Below are 8235 nucleotides of genomic sequence, written 5' to 3'. Positions count from 1 at the left end.
TATTGTTTAACTGAAGAGTATAGATCTTTGTGCTTTAGCTACAAAAACCAGAGAGCAACTTCTATAACTCTTGGTTACGAAGCTTCATCAGACCTGATAGATTTGTACCAGCAAAATGGATGCCTTGTACAAGCAAGCTCTGGTTTGTTCTCCATTTCACATAATTCCACATTTGAATAGATGCATGCAGATGATGAACTCACATGTGGAAACTTACCTGCAATCTGTTCTGGAAAAGGTTATTTTTTTAAGCTTTCTGGCTTTTGCAGTACAGAAAGTCACCCCAGAAGGAAGTTTAGAAAGAAGAAATATGATCCAGACTATCTACCACAACATATCCCTTGTCTTCACCAGGCTTACATTTTAGACAAAATGTAGGACAAAAAATAAACAGATATGGCAGACAATAACAATCTTAGATAATGTTCTTAGAAGATCAGCAAACCTTAATAATGAAAAAATTTTAGGTTTGGAAAAAGTCAACACAGGACTTTTTTTGAGAAAAAGGATGTTTTATTATTGAGTATAAATTATAATTATTGTTTATAAATGTTATATAATTCACCATCTTTAAAGTCTAAAAAAGGCAAATACAGGTAAAGCACAGAAAATTAATTGAATTGAAAAAAGTTCTGACATTGTTCTTCCACATGTTATGCATAGTCATAGGAAGAATTATTGCAATAGTTACCCAAAGTAATATTAAAGGTAGCAAAAGAGATGTTTGATCTTAAATGCAAATTCAATTGTATAGCGTATCTACAATAATAGAGTGGAGCAAAGGTATATCTGTAGTTTCTAACAGTAAAAGTAAGTAAGTTGAAAAATACCACATTCCTCAATGAAATAAGAAAGCAGATCAAGGATAAAATGTTGGATAGTTTTATCAAGCAGGTCACTTTCAGGATAATTCTCTAGGGTAGCGCTCTTCACCTGTAACTGAACTGTTTGTGATTATTCTAGAGCCAGTACATTTATTTGCGGAGTTCAAAAATAAAAATGTAACAAATAATTATACATTAGGATTGGTGGGATTACCAAGTATTATTTAAAACTGCCACTATGTATTTCTTTTTCTCTGACACAATCAATACAGATCCAGTCTTGCTGTGTTTAAGACAATTCACTTCCTTTTGTTGACCAACTTCTTTCATGATGTGCTGTTCCTGAATCTGATGGTAGATAGATTTTGGTAGATATTAGTGATGAACAATGCATTTAATATGAGGATGATGTTGAATTACTCCTTCAACTTCTGGCTATAATCTTTGCTTCTTCTTTGACTGCTTCTTCTTGTGATGTAAGCACATCCAGGTTTTCAAAAGCATTAGCTTTCCACAGACAGATGTTCATTTCATCAGATCCATACATAATATATTTGCTGTTAGAAGTCCATTTTATACAGATAACATGTTGCATTCTCTTTGCACAACAGACTAACCTGTTTCTATTTTTGCACGACAGACTTACCTGTTTCTATTTTTTCGATAGGAAAGATTAAAATAGATTTATCAAAACAAGCAGACACAAACTCTTTCCCAGTGGTAATCTACATTAAGCACTGCAGATAGAGAATCCGCAGGTAACATTACAAGAGGGTACAGTGTGTGCCGCTCAAAAGTATATAAGTTGTAATCTTCATTTACTGCAGTAAAAATGAAAGCTTCCATAGGGTTCCAACAAATTGTACTTGTTCTTATATCTAAGATGACTTTATTTCAGAGGAGTATTTTGCCTCATATCATATAGTATCATATTCCTGTCAGAAGCACAACTTTCCAAGAGAAATGTCTCAGTTGGGTTACATTTAACACTGTTTATACTGTTAAATCCTCAGATCATTGAACATATAGGATTGGTTCTTTGTTCATCCCAAATGTCTACTTGGTGTCCACATGTGGCAAAAAACAGCTTCTTTCCAGTGATGCACAATTCCTGTATACACTCTCTTTCCTAATGTATGCAGTGGTTCCTCCTCTTATCCATAGCTTGGTCCATTCATTTTCTACTGCTTCACAGATTTGTCATCACCAANAAACGAGTATGTATTCCTTATGTAAAACACTCATGTGCTTATATTGTATGGATACATTTTCATTTAGTTGAGCTCCAAATTCTGACCTCTCCATCACATGCCCCAGAAAGGATAGTAGCCAGGCTCTTTGGATGCTTTACCAAGCAATTGACTTCATCTCTGTGACCATCCAAGGAAGCGGGGAATGGTTTGCTGATACCCATTCCAGTTTGGTAGCATTTAAAACTCTTACATATTCTTGTGGGACCACAAAAGAATGTAAGGTAGGATTATAGTTTCTTGTAACTGGCAATGTAGATCCAAATCTTCTTTCCTGAAAGGTCTGAATCCTTAATTATTCTGGTTCCTGTAGTTTTCCATTAAACCTTTACTGTTGGCATGGCCATCCTAAAAAGAACCTCAGAGAATCTTCTGGGTTCCAAACACAGTCCTCCTTGCTTCCATCATAGAAGCAACCATTTCCCCTGGTAATTGGCATCCGTCAGTCTGTTCCTTATAGGAATTTATATAATAGTGCCAATGTGATATGGTTATTGAAATATACCATTTGGCAGTGGTTGCATGCATTATTTTGGGATTCTGAAGGACTGTGTGCAAGTTTAAATATGTGCTACCACTTGCAAAATAATTCTACTGGACTCAGCAGTAAGTCTTAAACCTATCAGTTAAGTTTAGAGAATTCATGCTGTGAAAATCAAACTTGATTAAGGCTTAACATACTCTCCAGATTTTATTATATTTTTTTAATTAAAAAAAATTTACATTTATTTATTTTTGAGAGACAGAGAGAGACAGATTACAAGTGGGGGAGGGGCAGAGAGAGAAGGAGACACAGAATCCAAAGCAGGCTCCACGCCCTGAGCTGTCAGCACAGAGCCTGATGTGGGACTTGAACTCACAAACTGTGAGCTCATGACATGAGGCCAAGTTGGATGCTTAACCGACTGACCTACCCAGGCACCCCAACTCACCAGATTTTAGATGTGAAAATGTTAACATTGAAGAGCCAAAAATGTAGATTATTCTATTTAAGAGGTTCATATTTTGGCTAAGAAAAAAAGGAAAGGACCTCTTTTGGCTGAATGAACCTGAGCAAATAATATGAAATTGAGTATTGGACACTGCTGCTTAAACTGCTCTTGGTTATAGACCTCTTTGAAAATCTAGTAAAAGTGGGGCACCTGGGTGGCTCAGCTGGTTAAGCATCAAACTCTTTATTTTGGCTCAGGCAGATCATGATCTCATGGTCATGAGATTGAGCCATGCGTTTTGGGCTCTGCCCTGGGTGAAGAGCCTGCTTAAGAGTCTCTCTCCCTTTGCCCCTCCCTTCCTTGCTCATGTGTATCCTTTCTCCCAAAAAAGAAGAAAGAAAGAAAGAAAGAAAGAAAGAAAGAAAGAAAGAAAGAAAGAAAGAAAGAAAGAAAGAAAGAAAGAAAGACGTAAAACCACAAACTCATTATATTCCAGACATACAGAAATGTACACATATATGCATATAGAAAATACCTCACAAATATCAGCTGATTCTCAGACCCTTTGGACTCCTGAGATCTCCTAAAGTCCTTGAGTTTTGGTTTGAGAAATTCTAGTCTACAGTGGCATGCTCTCTTAAGTTTCTGAGGATTTTGAGTTTTCAGTTGTCAAAAATCAGTAGTATATGTACATGCATGAGGCACATATGGCATATATGTATACATATATCATGTAAGTACATATATAATACATATACATGTATGTATATAAATGAAATCTATCCTACTAAACATCATGCTGGCAAAGTAGTGTGGCCGAAGTCAGTTGTCTCAAAAATTGTTACTATGCATCTCCATTAATAAAACATTTTTGAGAATATTCTACTACACAGTTTTCTAGAGGCTAGAAATTAACTCCATTTGTTTACCTCTATTACACACTACTAAAATAGAATCAGATTACCTAATACCAAGTGAGTATTGGTATGATGTTGAACCCATGGATCTTTCTCTAGACTTCATGTCTTTATCTATACATTTCTTTTGTAATTTCATTTATCTTGTTCAGTGCTAAGATTTTGCAGTTGTTTCAGATGCTACTAAAATATGGGATTGTATTTATTGAATCATTTTTGATAGACACAGACAATGTATGGATCAGAGTAAGTCCTGCTATACATTATGCCTCAACAATGAAATGAAATATTAAACTGAAATATTAAAAGGGAAATTTCTTATGCCCTAATTTCAACTCACAATATGAGTGAGTGAACGTGCTTCACTTGGAAACATGTAGAATCCCTTAAACCCATGATAGTGAAGCTATCATGGGGTCTATGACCTGAGTCTCAGGGTGCTCAGAGCCGCCGGGAGAGTGATAATCTCCCATAGATCGGTTTGTCTTTTATCGTAAATTTGCTAAAGGAATGGGCTGGATAAGGGATTAAAATAGAATGGCTGTGGCTAAATGTGCAGAGCCCTCAAAGACACTGATTAGCCAGGAAAGTATTAATAATCAGAGTAACCGTAATAAAGTTAGCCCAGGACATGAGTAATAGTGTGCAAAGCTAAAGAATATCTGTTTCTGCATCTAGGGAGTAGATTTAGAAAACGTGGTCTATTTTAGTATATTATGGGATAAAGTGCTTAAAACTAAAATGCTAATCACCAATCCAAAGGGAGGATGCTGGATTGAGGAACACTATGACATTTGATAACAGGGCAGGGTGCTTAAGTAGGAGGCAGCACTGGTGGCTTTATAATTTGCTGTTTCATTTCCGAGTTTGGCTTCTGCTGCAACCAGCTGGCATGAAGGATCTCTCTGGTGTTTTGAATCAAGAAGGGAATAAAACACACCCAAGCTTCACTACAGATAACCTGAACATTTTGAATTTGGTTCATGGCAAGAGAAATGTGTACTTTGGCTTTATTTTTTTCCTAGTGGTGGTATGTTGGCTGAATTGATCTCCTTTATGGCTTGAGAATTTATTTGTGCAATAGTGCTCAGATATAAGAAAGGTAATATATACCTACAGAAGAAAAATTTTACCTCATCTGAAAACAATTGACATCTATGAACAATGGCTGCTTAATGAGAAAATATTTATTGGCAAGTAACAGAAATTGTTGAATTTTGATTGTACCATTAAGCAATGTTTTTTCCTCTTAGCCTCACCTTGACCTATTTAGATTGGATGGATCTGTTACTTGGATTGTCACTTTTATACAGTTATGAAAAAAAGAAAAATTTATGCCATTTGGCTTTGAAGTGATCTCTGCTTTTTAGTTAAATTTTCTTTGAATGTGTAATATATAGCAAATATATATGTATGATCTTAAGTGTGCATCTCAATTAATTTTAAATGTTACTCACACCTTTGTAACTATCACCCAGATCAAGATAATATTACTAGAAGCTTCCCTTGTCCTTTCTTAGCCACCATGCTCCTCCTACCTCCCCAAAGAGAACAGATATTTTGACTTCCATCTCACAGATTGGTTTTGCCTGTTGGAGGTATTTATATATATGTAATTTTATAGGTTTTTGTGTGTGTTTATCTGTTTTCTTTCCCTCAGTGTTATATCTGTGAGACTATCCATGTGGTTGCTTGTAGAATTAGATTACTCATGGTCGTTGCTGTGTAATATTCCATTTAGAATATCAATATTCTAAAATTAGGTATGTTTCTTCTATTCATGGATAGTTGGGTTATTTCCAGATTTCACTATATCAGATAATGATATTATTAATTTATTGACATGTCTTTCAGTGCATATATATTCAAAATTTCAATATTTAATAGTGTATTTGTTGTGTCATAAGATATTAGCATGGTTTGCTTTAGGAGGTATACTGCTAGACACCTTTCCAAAGAGAATATACTTATTCATAGTCTCACTGGCAGTACTTGTCCCCAGAGTTTCTAGTAGATATACAGTGATGTCATTGTGTATGTGTGTGTGTGTATGTGTGTGTGCTATGTAATTTTTTAGAAGATATTAATTTGTTTAGAGAAGTTTTAGTTCACAACAAACCAAGAGGAGAGTACAGAGGGGTTTCCCCTGTACCTCCCACACAGGCATAGCCTCCCCTATTATCAACATTTTTCACCAGTGGTACCTTTATTTTTATCAAAAACTTGCAGCAACATGTCATAATCACCCAAAGATCATAGTTTACATTAAGGTTTACTCTTCCTGTTGTACATTCTATGGGTTTAGACAAGTGCATAATGACATGTATCCATCATTATAATATGACACAGGGTATTTTCACTGCTTCACAAGTCCTTTGTGTTCTATTTATACTAATCCTACCTACAATTAACTAATTATTTTTTTTACCCTTTCCACAATTTTTTCTTTTCCAGAATCTTATATAGTTGGAATCATAGAGAATGTAACTTTTTCACATTGGCTTTTTTCACTTAACAATATTCATTTAACTTTCCTCCATGTCTATTCACAGCTTGATAGATCATTTCTTGTTAGTTCTGAATAATATTCTATTATTTATAATCTAGAATTCTATAAATTTCTGTTGTATTCCAAGTTTATAAATTCATTCACCTATTGAGGACATATTGGCTGCTTTCAAATTTTGGCAATTCTGGATAAAGCTGCCAAAACATCTGTGTGGACAGATTATTTTGTGTGGACATAAGTTCTCAACTCCTTGGTAATTACCAAGGAGAGTGATTGCTGGATCATCTGGTGAGAATATGTTAGTTTTGTATGAAGTCACCAAACTGTCTTCTAAAGCATCTGCACCATTTTGCATTTTCACCAGCAATGAATAAAAGTTCCCATTGCTCCACAATCTTGTTAACAGTTCATGTTGTCAGTGTTCTAAATGTTGTCCATCCTAATAGGGATGTAGTGGTATCTCACTGTAATTTTAATTTGCACCTTTTGGTGACATGTTATATAGAACATCGTTTTAAATGCTTACTTACTAAGCATATTGCATATCTTCTTGGGAGAAGTATCTGTTTGGATCTTTGGCCCATTTTTAAAATGAGTGGTTCATTTTCTTGCTGTTGGGTTTTAAGAGTTCTTTGTATATTTTGGATAATAGCCCTTTATCAGATGTGTCTTTGCAAATAATTTTTCTCAGTTTGTGGCTTGTATTCTTATGCTCTTGACGTGATCTTCCACAAACATTGTAATTTTGATGAAGTCCAGCTTATCAATTATTCCTTTCATGAATTGTGCCTTTGCTGTTGTATCTAAAAAGTAGTCATGATATCCAAGGTCACCATGCAGGTTTTCTCCTATGTTATTCTCTAAAAGTTTTATAGTTTTGAATTTTATGATCCAGTTTGAGTTAATTTTTATGAAGGGCATAATGTCTGCCTAGATTATCTAGGTTCATTTTTTCAGTGAATCTAGATTTATTATTAATCAACATATGGATGTTCATTGTTCCAGTAACATTTATTGAAAAGACTATCTTTGATCTATTTTAATGCTATTGCTTTTTTGTCAAAAATCAGTTGATTATATTTGCATAGGCTATGTCTGATTTTGCTGTCTGGTTCCATTGATCTATTTCTCTCTTCTTTTACCAATATCACAAGAGTAAGTGTAGTTTTTTTTATAGTTTCACAGTTCTTCCTCAATATTATGTTGGCTATTATGGCTCTTTTGCTTCTCTATCTAAACCTTTGAAAAAGTTTGTCAATATCCACAAAATAACTTGCTGAGATTTTGATTGGGATTGTATTGAATCTATAGCTCATGTTGGGAAGAACTGATATGTTGACAATAGTGAGTCTTCCTATTCATGAACATGGAATACCTCTCCATTTATTTAGTTCTTATTTGATTTCATTCATCAGAAATTTATAGTTGTCTCATGTAGATCTTATACATATTTCTTACACTGTGGTTTTAAGTTGTATGTACCTGATGGCTAATGGTGTTGATCACATTTACATATGTTGATTAGTCATTTGGATAGCCTCTTTGTGAAGTGCCTGTCCAAGTATTTTGTCTGCTTTTTTCTATGGGGTCATCTATCTATATAGTGTTTATGTTTTTTATATATTATATATAATATATGTAATATGTAGTATGTATATTTTNGTTTATTTTCTTATACATCATTTGTATTATCTATACAAATAAAATATATTTTCTATGAATTATATGTATAATTTATATGCTATAAATAATATGTAATTATAGATATATAATCTATTAAAATATATAATATATTTATATATA

The 8235-nt window shown here is 34.0% G+C and overlaps 1 pseudogene; it reads right to left on the bottom strand.

Annotated features, from left to right (window-relative positions):
- Positions 1-1034: 1034 nt before the first annotated feature.
- LOC144221991 (DDB1- and CUL4-associated factor 13-like) overlaps positions 1035-8235 on the bottom strand; it is a 111767-nt pseudogene continuing 104566 nt past the window's right edge.

The sequence above is a fragment of the Crocuta crocuta genome, unplaced genomic scaffold, assembly GCF_008692635.1.
Source record: "Crocuta crocuta isolate KB4526 unplaced genomic scaffold, BGI_CrCroc_1.0 scaffold141, whole genome shotgun sequence".
NCBI lineage: Eukaryota > Metazoa > Chordata > Mammalia > Carnivora > Hyaenidae > Crocuta > Crocuta crocuta.
This window is presented reverse-complemented; position numbering and strand designations above follow the sequence as displayed.